Below are 18,805 nucleotides of genomic sequence, written 5' to 3'. Positions count from 1 at the left end.
AATGCGAGTAATGGCTACATACTGAGGGGGGAAAAGTATTTTTATCTCCAGCGCGCGAGAATATGTATCGGAAATTCTAAAAGTATGCTCTTTTTAAATTATTTTGTGATAAAAGAAAGTGATTTAAGAACGTTATGAAAAAACATGAAATTTAATAAATAAACGTAACACACAAAACGTTATAAACGCGCCCCTTTGAGCGTAATATCTGGCGTATCTGAAAGTCTTCAGATTTTTTTTTTTTTCCCTAATTTATTTATTTATTTTAAGAAATGCAAGAAGGTTCAAATGAATCATTCATTATAATTTTACTTATGACATCGTTTCTAAATTATCGCTTTTGAAAACTTAGTTTTAGCTTCATTTCCATTATTGCAGCAATAAATATTTGTATAAAAAGAAAAAACATTCTTTGAGACGAAGAAATTCATACAATTCTTTGTAGAGTAATCAGCGATAATAATAATAATCAAGGTGGCTTACTACAATTTAAATCTTTTGGCATTAAAATTTTCCAGAAAACTTCTTTGGAGAAATTATATTTTCTTCAAGCCTTCCAGATTCAGAAAAATTTATCAGCTTCAGATACTAATTCTTTAATTATAATCTTTGCTATTCAGGAATGTTTACATATCCCGTAAATTTGTTAGCCAATTTCTTTACTTTCTTTTCGTAGTGTGCTCAACAGAGGGCATTACGTATCTGATGTACTGAAACAAAACCCGTTCGCGGAATAATTTACTTGCGAAAGAGAACGCTTTGTATTTATTATAATGATTGGAATTATATATAAATTTAAAGGTGGATTCAGATATAAATCCTCATAAGAAAGAAATGAAAAATAATAATGAGTTGAAATCTAATAAAATCCAATAAAATCACATGAAATTTTGTGATTCCACTGCTCAAGTTACTTCAGTTATTCAGACTAATAGACTAGTATATAAAAGGTTTTTAGAGCATTTGAGAATAAATCAGAAATTAATGATTGTAATCATTTTATTGCTTCATAAGACAAGAGAAAAAGAGAAAGATAAATAATAAAGTTTTTATAAATGTTCTGTTCTTTCCTAATTCCTTTTTCTAATTACTACTAATTTTATACGGTTGGCTGAGTAAAATACGTTCAGTATAAAATTAGCAACGTTTAGAACAATCAAACTCTGTATGATCTCTGTTGGCTGGTACTGGTTCCTTATTTACAACAACTAGAACGCTAAAAATATTTGGAATCACGTAAAACCATCCATAGAAATTAATATCAATTGTATACAATATGTAATTGCATACTATAAGAATATTAATACACAATGTTAGTACAGAATTTAGTTTACATAAGAACTTGGCCTTAAAATGAAGAAAATGTTTAACATTTTTACATCAGAATTATTACTTTATAAATTTTTAAAATGCACTCATATCTAAAATTACTTTTACATGCATGACAAACACAGATTTCTCAGAAACTGTGAACAATAATTTCATGAATTTTTGTGTGGAATGATACATAATATCCTAACACATAAATTTAAATAAGAAATTTAAGAGTACTACACGTATGACATAAAACTGTAGCATGAAACAATTAAAATGGTAATAATAATGCTAAAAGGAAAAAAAAAAAAAAAAAAAAAATCTGAAATGTTTCAGATTTTAAATTACGTCCAAAGGGGCGTTTTTTTAACGTTTTGAGTGTTACCTTTATTTATTAAATATCATGTTCTTTGCACTTAAACCATAAAATTCAGTTCAAGAGCAATATCGCAAAATAATGTTAAATTAAGCATATCTTTAGAATTTCCGATATACACAGTCTCGCGAGCTGGAGATAAAAGTATTTTTTTTTATATATAACGTTGCCATTTCTCGCTTTTAAAGCATTGAGTTTGTAAATCAAAAATTCGTTAAAGTTTTACAAAATATAAAATCTATAATAAAACAAATTCCAAATTTGGGATTTCACATGCCCATATTCGCAGTAGGATTTCGTCATTCAAAATTCGATGGCTCTATGTACCATTGTTTTATCACAATGCGAGAAATAGACAATCATTTATGCAGATTTTTCATTATTTAATTTCTTCAAATATAATGCAGGACTCTAACATTTTGTGGCAACAGTTCGAAAAGTGAACCGACGTTTATGAGTCCGACGCAAAATCGCAAAACGAAAACAATAGTCCTTCAGGGACAAAGCCCCTTTGGACTAAAAAAAAGAGAGTAACTTCGAAAAAAAAATTAAAGCTTATGAATTTAAGTAGTTCATCGATCATTATCACACCTGCATTGCCGGAACGGTCACGTTCCATAATGTTCGAAAGATTATTTCCCGTTCCTGACTACTTTCAGATGCAGTCACATTTAGAACCAGATGTCAAACTGAACCTCGACTGATCAATAAACAGATCATGGAAGCACTTGTGTTTATTTTTCAAGTTCTGATGTTCTTTGCACCAATTAAATGGATCCCTCTTTTGTGGTGGACAGTAAAACACATACCCTTGGCTTTCTGGCATAAAGATCTTTTTCATGAAGTCTTCTGTACGCAGTTTATCGTTTATATTTATAAAGATCTTTTTCATGAAATCTTCGGTACGCAGTTTATCGTGATCTCAACAGTTCCAGTGGTGGCCGCCAGCTCCGCACTTAACTGCCGAGCAACAACCATTTATTTGAAAATATCTTTGCCGAGTGCACTTTAATGCGATCTACTGGCGAAAATTCTTTAGTAGTTAATGGCCAGGAAAAAGTAAGTCATAAAACTTCCCGTTACGACGGACAGTTGTGTTGTTTTCTACTGTCAGCTTCGGCCTGCAGCACTCGTTGCGTAGTTTCCTTCGTGTTCGCAAACATCGCTTGATGAATTATGACGTTGTACTCTTCATTATTACCCTGATTTCCTACTCTTCCCTTATTCCATGTTTTTCTCTGTTTTTGAACTTCACCGACTACTTAGTTTGTTATGAACTCACACATGTTCGAAAATCTTTTATTTTTTTGTTCTACTGGAATAGTGAAGATCGCGGGTACCCAAGAGAGCGTCGACATCGACATCGCCCCTGAACCGACAGTTGTGTTGTTGCCAGATACCGATTTTCAAAAACTGTTCTTATTCGCTTACCACCTTGTTCAGGCCTTCTTACAACAGTTCCAAAGTTCTGAAACTGTTTCTATAGCGAAAAGACTGTCTGTCTTGAAATATTCCTACATTTCGCTATTTGCTTGAATGCCCTGCTTCTAAATGGCCGATGATACATCTCTTCACTGTTTCTTTCAAATTATGTCTTGGAGCCATAACAAATCATTTTTTTTTAGTATATATACACTCTGAAATCCAATGCTATATTATAAAAATTCCCCACATATTCACTTTGTGTAAAGAGCTTGATTCACTGACAGATAATGCAACGCTTTTATTTGCATATCAGAAACCATCTGATTGGATTATACTGGTAAGTCTTTCCTTTCACATATTCCCTGTAAAATTAGATTAAATCGATTTCACATTTCGTGGCATATCATTATTTTGAGTATGTAAAGATAAATTTGGACGTTAATGTAGATATATCCTTTATTCACAAAGGACTCATTTTTTTTTTTTCTGTCATCAAAAGCATTAGGCGTATTTTACTCTTATTCTGAATTCTAAACGATATCTGGGGGCCCGAAAATTTGGAAAACTTCATAAAACTATTTGAATTTTCAAACTGCAAATCCCACGACTTGTTCCCTTGTTGGAGAAACTCAACGGCTGTCTACCATTCAGAAAACACACCATAATTAACACTTGTTTCTTTCTCAGAATTATTATTGAATTAAGAAAGTTGACGTTTAAGTCCTCGCTCAGTACCTAATTTGTAATGAAAATACACGTGACAAGCACCTAATTAGGCAAAATTTTTAAATAATGTTACGAAATGCATAGCCGCTTTAAGAAGATAGCTTCTCGGAAGGCGAGTTTAGGGTTGCCAGAAAATCGCAAGGTAAGGCAAGGTTGCCATATTTGGCGCGAAATAGCCCATTGCCGACAAAATTGGCAATATACCATGGACGGAGCAAGAACATTCTGGAACGAAATTTTACCAGTTTAGCCCAGATTGTTCTCAAAAGTAGGCCAAAAAGGTGTATAAACCCTGCTTGTACGCAGAGTAGCAGTGAGTATCGTCAGTTAATCGTGAGTGTATCGTGAGTCAGTGCATCGTGAAAGTCTATCGAGAGAGCATCGTCGAGTGTATCATTGAGTTTTATCTTGTGCTGAGCTCTGAGAGGAATCGACCGAGTCGGAAGCTGTACTTTACTACTTTGCCGTGAACCTGTCTTCACCGTTATAGCTTGATAGTCTGAAGGCTGTGCTGCTGATTTGTCGTAAAATTTTCGACGACTGTCACGCGTCTTCGGAAATGTATTATGTAATATACTAGCTAATAAATTGTGTTTTGATTCTTTGTCAAGTGTTGTCGTATATCACTCCAAATCCATATATGTTTATATATAATCCACTATCTGTAATATACTAGCTAATAAATTGTGTTTTGATTCTTTGTCAAGTGTTGTCGTATATCACTCCAAATCCACGAACGCGCAGAACGCAACAATATTATCATTATTAATGATATTATAATTTTGCATTATACTGTTTTCAGTTAGACCTCCAATCAAATATTTTTTAACCATGAATTTTTAATACGTATATTTCTAAACTGATCGCCGTCAAAGTAAAATTCAAATTTATCGGATTTCACGTTACCCAGTTCTCGGTTAATCAATGTTGTCCATTATCCGACACGAAACTGTACTAACTCATGAAAGTTCAAACATAAATGTATACTGTAAAACAGAAAATCTACGCAAAGTTTCTCATACGCATGTCTAAGTGCCAGTGAAACAGCAATTTTACATAATAAAGAACAGGAAGAAGCTGCTTGCTAAAGTTGTGATGCCCAGATTAGTGCGGAAAAAGTGTGTGAAGGAAACAAAAAACTACCACTTATGGAATATCCATAAATTTGGGTATCTGTTAAAAATCATTTAAAAAATTAAAAATGAAATGGTATATAAGAGAGTGATTTGCATATATTGAGACTTTACAACGTAGAAAATATTTTTGCGTCAGATAAAATTTAGTTCAAACTTTCACCAACAGATGGAGCAACTAGTTACACAGATAATGTAGCAAACCATCGGAAGCTCTCAATCCCACATCTTTTCATCTGCACGTTTATATTTAATAGCGGTACACAGCCATCTATCAGTAAAATTCAAAGTAAAAATTACCTTGTGCCAAAAATAAAATTCTCACTTATTGATAACTCTAGATACAAACCGCGCTCTTTATGGCAATTTAGTGATTTTACATTTTTTTTTTAAATGCCCGATTAAGAAAATTCAAAAGGATAAAAAGAAAATTGCATTAAAAATGATTTCTTTCCTTATAATTTTATTATCCACCTAAAGATGTCTTTCGAATCATTGCTTTTAGAACTTAATTACAAAAGTACACATTTAAGACAAATCTAACCTTCTAATCCTTCAGACAAATCTAAAGATTGTATCTATTAAATATTTAATAAATAACTCGCACAGAAATAAGGTGTGAATGTAAATATTTTTCTTCTATTTACAGATATATATATGTAGAGAGAGAGATATATAAAAGTAAAAAAATTAGAACCATAAAAAATTATGTGAAAAAAATTTTAATCTAATTTTTAATAGCATTTTTTAATATTACATAAAAAAATTTGAATGGCCTTGCATTTTTGTATTAAGTTACGTTAAATTTGTTTATTCCTGATTATATTTTTAATTTATTATTAACTAACTGACTGATTTATTTCATGAATTTGTTTTGATAATCATCCAGACATAATTCAGAAGCCTGGCTCTGTTGAAAATTTTCAGGCAGTCATTAAAAAAGACAAAGAATTCTTTATTATTTCTTATATTATACTATATTATTACTAAATTTTTATGTTATTCTAATACGTTGTTTTGTTTTTCTTTCAATTTTTATTTTTATTCTTCCTGTTAGTTATTTTGCTACCATTTTCGATTTAATTATTGTCTCTCGATTATTTAATTAATTTTGCAGTATACTGTGAGACTTCAATAATTAATACTTTTAATTTTGAAATTTCTAAACTCTTGTTTATATATTTATAAAATTGCATGCAGCTTGTCTTCAGTGCAATTCTACACCTTATGATAATAAATTAAGGCGACCGGAAGAATATATTGTCGACAAAGAAAGTAGATTATGCACTCCTCAGCAATATATTTATCGCGAGACGTGCCAAAATAACCAGTACTGAAACCCCCTATGAATTATTATCGGCAAATTGCGGACTGTTCGATAATAAGGGAGCTGTAAGATGTGCCGAAATAGCTCAGTTGGGAGAGCGTTAGACTGAAGATCTAAAGGTCCCTGGTTCGATCCCGGGTTTCGGCAGTGCCATTATCCTCGGTAGTATAGTGGTGAGTATCCCCGCCTGTCACGCGGGAGACCGGGGTTCGATTCCCCGCCGGGGAGGTTTTTTTTTTTCTTTTCTGTATTTATGTAATTTAAACTACTGCAACACATATTTCTCAGGATTAAATTGCTGTGCCTCTATATAATCATGTAACTTTCTTTAAAGCCATTTATTTCGTCAAAAACTTACTTAACATAAATGATTTTACAGGTAAAGAATTTTAAACAATTCTGGCAGTTTTTCGATTCGTAATCTTTTAGATATAACAACATATGTATCTTATCCTTCTTTAATCTATTAAACCTAAAAATATCAAGAACGTAAAATTTATTGCGAAATTAATTTCCGAAGGGGGAAAAAAATCTTGCTTTTGATGAAGTAAATTAAATTGTGTCAAATGCATTATTATAAATATTGACGCTTGTTCGTTTAATGCTTTTAAAATCATTTATGTGCAGAACTGAAGCTGAAACAAAATTTGTAATAAAAGACTTGGATGTAATTTACATTTCACTTTGTTTATTCTTCCTTTTTAAAAACATAAACATGGACCAAAAATAAATAAAGAAAGAAAGAAGTATTAGTGAAATATTTTTATCGACCTTTTTTTTAACCCTATGAAATATGAATCTTCCATATACTTTCATTTAAAGAACAAGAAGAAAGAATTTATTATCGTCCGTTCTTTAATTATTATTTTCTCATCGTATTACCTTTTGAGGCAACAAGAAAATTAAAAAACAAATTTATATTCGTACATATTTTGACAGGTTAAAGACAATGCAAGGAAAGGATTTTATAAGCTTGTAGTATTACAGAATGCAATATTCTTGATAAATTTCAATTCTAATAATCATCATGAATTACTGAGTTATTTATTATTATTTGTTAATTTTTTTGTTCGTTAGCCATCGCAGCATTAAGAAAAGTTATTATACACTTTAATTAAACAGAATCTATATACGATTTATTTCTCAGAAAACACAATATTTAGCAGTGCATTTCCTAAGTTCGTCTAATTTCAGAGTTTAAGACTTTTAAATATTGAGACATTTAGAAGACCGACCTAGACTTATTAAGAACAAATTTCTTTCTTAACAAATTTGAAAAGCATATAATTCAGATTTGTATCGCTCTGCTGTAGAAATTCTCACTCAAAGAATGCGGTTCCTAAAACATGTGATTTGGGGGGTGGAAGTATTATAAGTTGTGAAATCAAAATTTTTAACAGCCTCTCACAAAACAAAAACAGTTCTCTACCAAGAGATCTTCAAAGCCTGGCTTCCAACTTTGGATTCTTTCAAGTTTACTGACAGGCGATATAAAATCGCAGCGAATTTCCAGTACAAATACCAGAATATATCCGCATAGTACCCCTTTCTTAAAGATTTCTTCTCAGAAAATATTTCTTCCTATAACTTCAAACATGCCAATGTTATTTGGAGGGCTTTGAAGTGTCTGGTGTACAAATATAGAAAAATAACACTTCTCTGACTCCTATGGAACCAATATTTTATTCCATACGATGTTATAGATTCTTATTCATAAGATTTATTTACATTTTACACGCACGTAGCATCGCGTGACAAAAACTCGGAGCTTGTTTACTTCGTTCTTCGCGGAGACTAGAAGGTGTTGCCATTCCGCTTTAACTAAATTTAATTAGAAATGTAACGGAACTGAAGCGACACTACACACCCCCTTCCTAGTGACAGCGATTATGGAAGATAGTCTTTAAAGTGACTGGGGAACTTCACATGTCTGCCGGTTCTAGTAGTCTTGGTTTCATGATGAGGTTCTGAATTTTCTTCAGTGTTCTTGAGTGCAGGTGTTTCCCCAAGTTCCGCTTTCTTGGAATGGGAGTTTTGAAAAGGAATATCAGAATCTTGCACTAGGAAACATGGCTTTAGTCTGTCTATTGAAACTCTTTTAACTTTTCCTTGGATTTCAATATCGAAGTACTTATCCTTTCTTGCTCTTACAGGATACGGTCCAAGATAGACAGGCTGTAGCGACGAACTATTAATGTTGTTGTATAGGAATACGTGAGAACAGTTGGAAAGATGTTTAGAAACAAAGACTGTTCTATTTCCATGGGTGGTGGTAGAACTTGGCTTCATAGCTCTAATTATTTTCTGAAGGTTTTGAGAAAATTCAGACTGTTTCATATGAGTTACTGTTGAAAAGAATTCACCAGGTAATGCTAAAGGAGTTCCGTATACAAGTTCTGCGGATGAGCAACCTAAGTCTTCCTTGATGGCAGATCTTATGCCTAATAGAATGAAAGGCAATGCTTCCAGCCATGATTTTGATTCGAGTAGATGACATTTGAGATTTGCTTTTAAAGTTCGGTGTTGTCTTTCGATCAGGCCATTTGCCTGTGGATGGTACGCAGTTGTAGTGTTTGTATGAAAACCAAGATATTTTCCTAAAGCTTGAAAAATTTGGCTATCAAATTGCCGACCTTGGTCAGATGTTATGCGATTCGGAATTCCAAAGCGTGAAAACCAAGTATAAATCAAAGCTTTAGCAATAGATTCTGCTGATTGATCTTCTAACGGTACCGCTTCGATCCATCGTGTATAACGATCGATGATGGTTAGAAGGTATTTGAATCCTTTGCAAGGAGGTAGCGGACCCACCAGATCTACGTTTAAATGCTGGAATCTGTGTGGAGGTACTTTGAATTCTCCCAAAGATGAATGTGTATGTCTGTGAACTTTAGATCTTTGGCAAGATAAACATGCTCTAGTCCATAGTTGGCAGTCTTTATTCATATTGGGCCATATGAAACGTCGTGTTATCAATTTTATCGTGGATCTTATTCCAGGATGAGATAAATTATGGATTGAAGAAAATATTTTCTGCCGAAACTTTGCAGGGATGTATGGTCGATTATAATTTGTAGAAGTATCACAGTAAATTTTCTTGTCGCTGTCCGGTATAGGGATCTGTAGGATTTTTAAGTTTGGGTTGTTTTTAAGTATCTCCAAGTCGTCATCTTCTTGACAGTCTACTATAGTTTGTAAGTCTGTTGCAGATGGTACAGAAATGGTGTCTATGCGAGAGAGAGCGTCAGCGACGGTATTTTCATGCCCTTGTATAAATCGGATATCGGTTGAGAACTGGCCAATATATGACAGTTGTCGAGCTTGTCGTGGGGAAGCTTTTTCCAAATTTTGTTGGAAGGCAAATGTTAGTGGTTTGTGATCCGTGTATATTGCAAAAGTTCGCCCTTCTAAGATGTATTTGAAATGTTTTACTGCTGTATAGATGGCTAAGAGTTCTCTGTCGTAGGCACTATATTTTTGTTGTGCTGATGTCAAATTTCGGGAAAAGAAACTTAAAGGTTGTTTTTCATTATTCACAATCTGATGTAAAACGGCTCCAATGGCAGTATCAGAAGCATCAGTTGTTAGCGATATTTCAGCCTTTTCGGATGGGTGAGTTAAGTTTGTGGCATGAATAAGTGCATCTTTTAAGATCTGGAAGGCGTTTCTTGTTTCTGCCGTCCAGGTTATTTCTTTTCTGCAGTTCTTTTTAATACCACTGAGCATTGTTGTTAAAGGTTGTTGCAGTTTTGCACAATTTGGTATGAATCTGTGATAAAAATTCACCATACCTAAAAATCGTCTTAAACTAGTAAATGACTTTGGTTCTGGGAAATTTTTGATGGCATCAACTTTCCTTGAGAGAGGTTTAAGTCCTTCAGCTGACACTTCGTATCCCAGGAATGCAAGTTTTGCTTGACCAAATTTACATTTTGCCGCATTAATACACAGGCCATATTCGTTTAGTCTCTCAAGGACTGCTCGTAGGTGTTTTTGGTGAGTTTCTTCATCTGGGGAGGCTATTAAAATGTCATCCAAATAGCAAAACACGAATTCTAGTTCATTCAACACACTGTTCATGAAACGTTGGAACGTTTGGGCCGCATTTCGTAGGCCGAACGTCATGAATGGGAACTCGAATAAGCCAAAGGGAGTGAGAATGGCCGTTTTCGGTATATCTTCTTCGCGAACAGGAATTTGTTGGTACGCTCTAATGAGGTCTATGGATGAGAAAACTCTTTTTCCAGCTAAAATGGAACTGCAATCTGTTAAAAATGGTAGAGGGTATCTATCAGGAATCGTGACGTTGTTTAACGCTCGATAGTCTCCACAAGGTCTCCAATCACCTGATTTCTTCATAGCGAGATGTAGTGGGCTCGACCAGTTACTTTTGGATGGTCTGCATAAACCCATTTGGAGCATAAATTCAAACTCCTTTTTAGCCGCTTTAAGTTTCTCAGCTGATAGTCTCCTGGCTTTAGCGAAAACTGGTGGACCTCTGGTTTCGATATAATGTTCGATGTTATGATTTTTAACTTTATTATTAACTACATTGAGTTTTAACAAATCCGGAAAATCGTTAATGATACGTTTATATGGATCATTTACGGCATTTAAAAGCGGAATATTATTATTGTTATTTTGAAAACAAGGAGTTCCATTGGTTGTTAAGAATGTAGTACCATCAATCAACTTGCGATTTTTAGAATCTACCAAAAGGTTAAAATTTGCAAGAAAATCCATGCCTATTATCGGTTTGTTTACGTCCGCAATTACAAAAGGCCATGTGAATGATCGTCTGAGTCCAAGATCAAGCTTGAGTAATTTTTGGCCATACGTTTTAATTTTCGTACCATTTGCAGCAAAGAGTTCTAATTTTGAGATGTTTTTCTTATCTGCAAGCAAGGGAGGAATGACAGAAATTTCTGCCCCAGTATCTATTAAAAATTGTGTAGCCGATTCTTTGTCGCTGATGAAAAGACGACTCAGCTGCACCCCTTGTCCCTCCGTCGTCAATGAGAGACGGGGAGCTGGTTTTCCGGACTATTTGTCTGTGATGTTGATGAGTAGTTGCAGGGTTGTTTACACTTAAATGACTTATCACCGAATTTTTTATGATAGTAACAAATATCACTAGATCTGTTACCACTGTAACTCCTATCTCTTGATTTGGATCGGTTACGACAATAGGGACGACTATGACGTTGCTTGCTTAAAGCAGAAACTTGTAAGCTAAGTTCACTAACCTGTTTTTGTAAACTTTCAATCACTTCCGTTTTTACCGTTATGGATGATGCAGCAGCTATTTGGGGAGTAACAGGGTTTAATTCCCAAATCTTATCGGCCATTGTAGCCACTTTTGACAAATCTTCACTACTAACAGATATACTGCTACGCATATTAACGGGTAAACGTTGTAGCCACAATGTTTTTAGGAAAGTATCTGTTACTTTATCGCCAGCCAAATTACGCATCTCACATAGCAATTGAGATGGCTTTTTGTCACCCAGTTCTAACTCACTCAGTAATTTTTGGGTTTTTTGAGTCTCTGAATCAGCATATAATGAAATTAGTCTATTTTTAATTGCCTCATGTTTATTATCTTGTGGTGGACTTAGCAGAATATCAGATACCTGTGACAAAATATCAGGTTCAATGGAACTTATAACATAATCATATTTTGTTTGATCTACACTAATTTTTGCATTTCTAAATTGTGCTTCTAGTTGAATAAACCATATTTTAGGATCTGGCTTCCAAAAAGGAGGAACTTTAACGCTTACCTTGGCGACAGATGCAGTTGTTGCTTTAATTTCGGTTTCGTCTTCGTCAGCCATTGTAGAATTCGATCACGCCGGGATACACCAGTGAAGTGTCTGGTGTACAAATATAGAAAAATAACACTTCTCTGACTCCTATGGAACCAATATGTTATTCCATACGATGTTATAGATTCTTATTCATAAGATTTATTTACATTTTACACGCACGTAGCATCGCGTGACAAAAACTCGGAGCTTGTTTACTTCGTTCTTCGCGGAGACTAGAAGGTGTTGCCATTCCGCTTTAACTAAATTTAATTAGAAATGTAACGGAACTGAAGCGACACTACAGGCTTCATTACTGTCAAGGCCCATATGACCTAAGCCTAAGAAGATAGGTTTTTGAAGGCCCAAAATCCTTTTGTAAGTCATTAAAGGCCTTTTTTACTCCTCATGAAAACAAGAAATGTGGCCATTAAGGTCCCTCAAAGAACACAGTGGCTAGGGATTTTTACTGTCTAATAGTACCTCCACACTCAGCAAAAGAAACTTTGTTTAAAATACAATTCTAGTTTATACCTAAGAAGTCCCAACTTTGTTGAAAACATTGAAAATTTTCAAGTTTATTTTCATTACTTTTCTTTTCTATTAATTTTCTTGAAATTAAAATGCCATGTAAATTATAGACAAGATAACCAACAAGTCGAAGTTGCTGCTTTTCAAAATCTGAATCAGCTGAAGCAGCTCTTGAATGATGGTGCAAAAGGAGATTAATGAAATCTATTTTCTAAATTCTGATTTATAATTAGGAATTTTAAATTAAATTCTTTTCTTTTCTTATGTTTCAAAGAGCTTAAAATAAAGTCACGTTCTGAAAAGAGTATGTTTCACTGCATGAGTCTGATACTGTCTCTTTTATTGTGGCCACTTTCTATATAAATACTATGCTATGTTTAAATGTGAGAAATTTTATGCTTCAAACCAGTCGCTATTTGAGAAAGCTCTAATAGGACTAAAATGATATTGGATATCCAACTTTTTTTTTTTTAATTTTTTTGACGAAGTTTGCAACATTCTAAGCAAGTAAACCACTGCGTCTAGATAATCCATACCAAAGAAATCGTTTGTTTTTTATATGTGAATTTTAATGAAAATTTTAGCTCAAAGTTCATTAATTTCTGAATGTGTTTTCAAAATTTTTGCAGGCATTGTCTCGATACAGAACTAGAAAATTACCCAAACTCGTTTTAGTTCTGCATGAAACTTTTCGACGATATCTTCAGAGCTAAATGGAACAACCGTAACTGTTTGCAGGGATTATATAAAACGTTATGTTTCAAATTCATATTTTCTTTGTAACGGAAACAATGTTTCTGCCAGACCGTTAGCCCGCGTTCGAATCCTGGAGAAGGCATGGATGTTTGTACGCGTATAGTGTCTGTGCAGCATGGGAGGTACTCAAAACACACGAAGAGTCGAAAGTCCTCGAGAGGGGTTGGTGGTCGGTGAAGAGGAGTGGGAGAACCGAGGACTCAAAACTGGAGCGGAAGCTTAACAATTAGTTAGGTTTAGCAATATCTCAGTTGCCTGTGGTACTGCAGAGATACTGGCCTACTTCTATCTATCACACAGCTTCTGCCTGCACCAGTCCGAACTGTGAAACAAAATAATTTGTACTGTAAAATAAATAATAAATTGTCACCTGTAAACAGCAAATCCAAATCACATCATCCAAATCACATTTATTATTTCCTTCAAATTTATTTCAGCAAATCCAAATCACATTTATTATTTCAATTTATTACAGCAAACCAAATCACATTTATTATTTCCTTCTCCATTTTTAAAATTAAGAACTTTTTTAATTTTAATTTTTTTTTTTTTCATTTTTAAAATGAATACAAATTTTTTAAACAAGAGTACACAAAATTGCGTTAAAAATCTATGAAAAAGAAGCTAAAGCGCTAAAAATGTTAACAAAATCAACTGTTAAAATCATATGCACTGTTTACCCGGGTGTATAATTCATCATCATTTGTGTCCCAATTCAGGTTGTGTATAAATAACATTATTTATGTCCACATCCGTCGTACCCGGGACTATCATTTAACAGCATAAATCGTTTTACAGATCAAGTTCCCAGCTAGCTTTATCAATATCGATCACTGAGAAAAAATCTAGAAAAAAAGAATGTATTTATCTTTTTTTATTTTCTTCTTTTTGGATTTATAAATCTGAAAGTTGTGCAGAGGCGCTTCGTAGCCCATGTCTCTGCAACTAACCTATTAGCATCATTTCCGAATGTTGTTCGTTGCAAGTTAGTTGTAATTAATTCAATAAGATCATTCTCTAAGTGCCAATTGATGCGCATGTCTAAATATTGTTGGCAAAATTGTGAAAATCGGGGTAAAAAATGCCCTATCGTTCTACAGTGCTGTTACCCTAACTTTCCAAATGAAAGCTGATGGAAAACTGACACTTACCTTCACCTAATCTAATAAGTATTTGCTAAGTTAGGCAATACAATATACGCTGGATTGATAGGCCTAATTGAAATTCAAATTATGCACGGGTTTTTAATTTTGAATGAATTTTTGCGGCAAAATCATACCTCCCGGCTTATTAAAAATTCCGATTTATATTCCGATTTTTAAAAATTCGAAGAAAGTTGTTGTGTTATCTTTGAAAATTACAACATGCATTCAGATTGGTTTTTTGAAATTTATATACATTTTTAAAAGTTCAAAACACATTTCTTTTCGGGAATTAAAGTAGAACATTGTGCGGCTAACGTACTTATGTCGCGTCTTTGTATTACGTACTGTCTATTACTTATATTCTGTAATAACATTTTTAATGTGCGCTTCGTAAAGAAGTTCGGCATAATTACATTACTTTTAAATTTTATTTTAAATCATTGCAACAGGTAAGTGTTCATTAGATGGCGCCACACGGTAAACTAAAAGAACTTGGTTTTAATTTGGCACGATAGATGGCAGCACTAAGAATAAAGTTTTCAAGTGAACTGCTATTTTTTCTGTTGGAAATTCCGTTCTTATTATTCTTGGCTTAATAACTGCTATAAGTTTTTACCCTCTTTCAATTTAAGTTCGCCGAATGATATTTTCTCTCGTTGTAACATACTAGCAACTTTCTCACGATCATCTTCATAGCATATTTTTACAATTAAATGTTTACAGTTACCATCAATTATGCCGACTCCAAGACCAAACAATTCACATTATATACGTAGAATATGATATGATGACTGACGGCATTTTCCCCGCTATGTTCTTAGGTACAATGAATGCTATTACAGTCAAAAGTCTTTATTCCGGACTCATCGGGACTTCGGCGATTCCGGATTATCAATTTTTCCGGATTATAAATCATCAGTTTAAATCTGGTAAGATGGGATGCAGAAATTATAAAATTAAAAATATAAACCGTAATTTATGAAATAAAGAACAATTATGATCTAAAGGGTATCAAAATTTACAAAAAAAAAAAAAAAAAAAAAACTTAATATTTATTTGTTTACTTTATTAAACATTTCTTTCAACGCACGCATGCGTAAAGCATACATTACGCATAGTGGAAATTAGAAAATTGCAACCAGAAAATTATTTGATGTGTATTCCTGATATTTATAATGAATTTGATTTAAATCATATCAAAGACAGAGTACATCGAGATGAAATACTACATTTAGTAATGAAATATAAGCCGAATAAAATAAAAACATCTACCCTGAAGATAAGGATAGTGCTGACAAATCAACTCCCAGTTCATTGCGCGCCGCGACGTTCCCCTCCCCCGTAGAGCAGCGTGAAATTGATAAACAGATTTCGGAATGGTTAGAGAAACAAAGGATATGCCTTTATCCATTTTTTTTCAGCAATTCCACTTTTTGTTTGATGGACATCGAAACATGCTTTCGCTTTGTAGATCCTTTGGCAGTATCCAGCATCGGAAATTCTATTTGACATAATCGAAAGTTCAAGTTTACTTTTATAAAATTGCTCTAACAGTTTGCAAAAAATAATAAGCCGGATCCAATTCGAAGATTAAGGAACAACGCAATCTGCAACGTTAACTGAAATAGATAATTAGATAATTTTAGCTTAGTTTATACCGTCCGTTATACATGCATCCGCATGCGCAGAAAGTTTGTAGCTTTGGGGTCCGGATTATAGATTATTCCGAATTAAGGACGTCCGGATTAACGACTTTTGACTATATTTTCTATTGTCCGTGTTCTCTGATGACATGAATTTATTCCGTTTGAGATATTTTTTATCAGATAAATTTGGCCTTTCCTCACCCATTTTCTTATCTGATAAATGCTATATTTCTACCCATTATTTTTCTTTGGCTATATGTACCGCTGTTTTTCCTGCCCGTTATCTTCATTTTGATGGAATATTCTTGACACGAGTTTTGATCTTTCCGTATTTGATTCTTTTTACTTCCTTGTACGAAGTAAAAAGAAAGTATTGTAATCGCCAAAAAGTTTCAGGCATCATATTTCAACGAAAATATCCATTTTCACCCCTATCGAATGCAATTTAACGATGTTTTTGCCTGACAGGTGTACGTAAGGTCAGAATAAAGGACTCTTCCCCACTCCCAAAAAAATTATAAAACTCATTAAAAATGAATTCTGAAGAGAATTTTTCGTGGCGTCTGTGCGTATGTATCTCGCATAACTCAAACACGAGTAGCCTCAGAACGTTGAAATTTTGTATATAGAACTGGCTGTAACATGTAGATGTGCACCTCGTATTTTGGTTGTACAATCGACCGCACCAAAAGTGTATAAATATATGCATATATATAGCCACTCTGTTACTCGGCTAAGTGATCTCAGTTTCTTTATTTTTGTACATTTGTAAATTGTGCATTTTTTGCTTTAAAAATGATTGAATTATATTGTTCTCTTCCAGTTAAGGTTTTTATGCCTTTAGTAAATGTGCATGAAATATTTGTAGAATTATCAACAATTTAAAATTTTTTAAGTGCAGTTAAATATTTTTGCCATGGCGGCCATGTTTCTTTACGTTTGAAACTTGGCAGAATAGTGGATTTGTTGCCAATCTAGAGAAACTAAGCTTTGCAACAACAAAGATAACTCTTTCTTTTATTATTGCGAATCAAATCATACTTAATCCATTCTGGAATTTATTCGCGGAAATACGTCTTTAAGATATACTTCGTAATTTTTAATACAGATATTTTGAGTTTTTATTTTTGCCTTGTCGCGAAGTGAGAACTGAATTAATTGAATGAGAAATACCCAATCGTCTGTGAAAAACTGTTTCTTTTTTTTTCTTTTTTTTTGTTTGCTTAATTTTTTTTATACATCGTTCTACATTTATTATAGTATTTGGATTGAACATGTGGCAACGATTAGATAATTCTTCAAATGATATAAATTTTGTGCATTCTGAGTTATAATATGAACGAAATATAACGCTGTTAAACCTAGCGCCAGAGTATCGGTACAGTAAACAAACATAGTGAATTTTAAAGAGTGTATTTATTCTATTGTGGTTTATGCGCTATCGACGAAGTAGATTTAATTCAATCCAATAAGTTTAAATGAAGTGCAAGAAAAAATGCGTATAATTTAATATTCCGTAGAAGGAAGTCATGTGGTGTACACGTGAGATTTTTTAATTTGTTAAGCATTTTCGAATCTTTCTCACTTGATCAGATCTTGATGATATTTAATTTTATTAAATGTTCGTACATATATTCTCTTTCATTTTCGCACAAAAAACATTCAGTAAAAAATCAGAGACATTAAAAACCAATTTTCATTTTTTACATAACAAAAGTACTCATTGGAATTCAGAAATATCAAAGAAGAGATATCGGGCTGACAGAAAATTTTATTCCAAATTTGTTGGCAGAAAAACAATAAATCCTTGCGGAACGCGGATTTATGGAACGTAATTTTACGTATACGTGTTATACAATTTCATTCACACGAAGGTTAAGAAAACAAAACATTTCATAAGGTATTCAGTCGTACTCCAATTTCAAAACAGAACTAACGCGTGTATCACAAATAGGCAGACATATTTTTCTTTGGAGCTGAAATCACAAAGATATCAATATTCTTCCGAGAGCTGCAATTACCTAAATTCTCGAAAAATATGCTCGAAAATAAATAACTACGCTTATTTTAAAATCTGCCAGCAGAGTAAACAAAATCGTACCTACTTCGCTCAACGCGCTTCGTCTGGCACCGTGAGTATCATTCCTCCCGCGTCTCTTCGCTGTTTACAGTTACTTTTGTTTACTTTTTACAGACGCGTGCGTATAGGTATTTGAGTGAAATTCGTGATAATAAGCTCGCTACAGTGCCACTTTTGTATGGTATATATTACATTGTCAAAATACATTTTAAAAGATTAGTGTACATCTTGAATTCTTTGCATGAGACGTTTCATAAAGCTGACTACACATTTTGTGAACGATATTTCAAATATTCACAACAGCATTTTCATTTAACAAATCATTTAGAGGCTACAATACTCTCAAAATTCGAAAAATATGAATTTTTTCAATCATTATAAAGTCGTCTTCTTCGTGGAAACAATACTGATATGTATTTTAGTTCAATTCCGCATTGACAAATGAGCGGTATGTCTCTTTTGCATTCTTTGGTTTCCAGCGTACACTAGATGCAACACTAACACATCCCAGTTTGCGCTAGGTGATGAGTTTGCCTGTT

At 33.4% G+C, this 18,805-nt stretch overlaps 1 protein-coding gene and 2 non-coding genes across 3 annotated transcripts in view; 2 read left to right on the top strand and 1 right to left on the bottom strand.

The window, feature by feature from the left end:
* The window catches only part of LOC118195034 (menorin-like), a 248,185-nt gene that overhangs the window by 210,564 nt on the left and 18,816 nt on the right, over positions 1–18,805 (bottom strand). The window lies entirely within an intron of this gene.
* Positions 6,376–6,448, top strand: TRNAF-GAA (transfer RNA phenylalanine (anticodon GAA)). Its single transcript has one exon. It is a non-coding gene; the product is annotated as a tRNA-Phe (tRNA).
* TRNAD-GUC (transfer RNA aspartic acid (anticodon GUC)) lies at positions 6,458–6,529 on the top strand. Its single transcript has one exon. It is a non-coding gene; the product is annotated as a tRNA-Asp (tRNA).

This window comes from Stegodyphus dumicola, chromosome 7 (genome assembly GCF_044657685.1).
Source record: "Stegodyphus dumicola isolate Sdum_Otavi_A_Nest chromosome 7, ASM4465768v1".
Lineage (NCBI taxonomy): Eukaryota > Metazoa > Arthropoda > Arachnida > Araneae > Eresidae > Stegodyphus > Stegodyphus dumicola.
The sequence above is the reverse complement of the archived record's forward strand: the minus strand, read 5'-3'. Positions and strand labels throughout refer to the sequence as shown.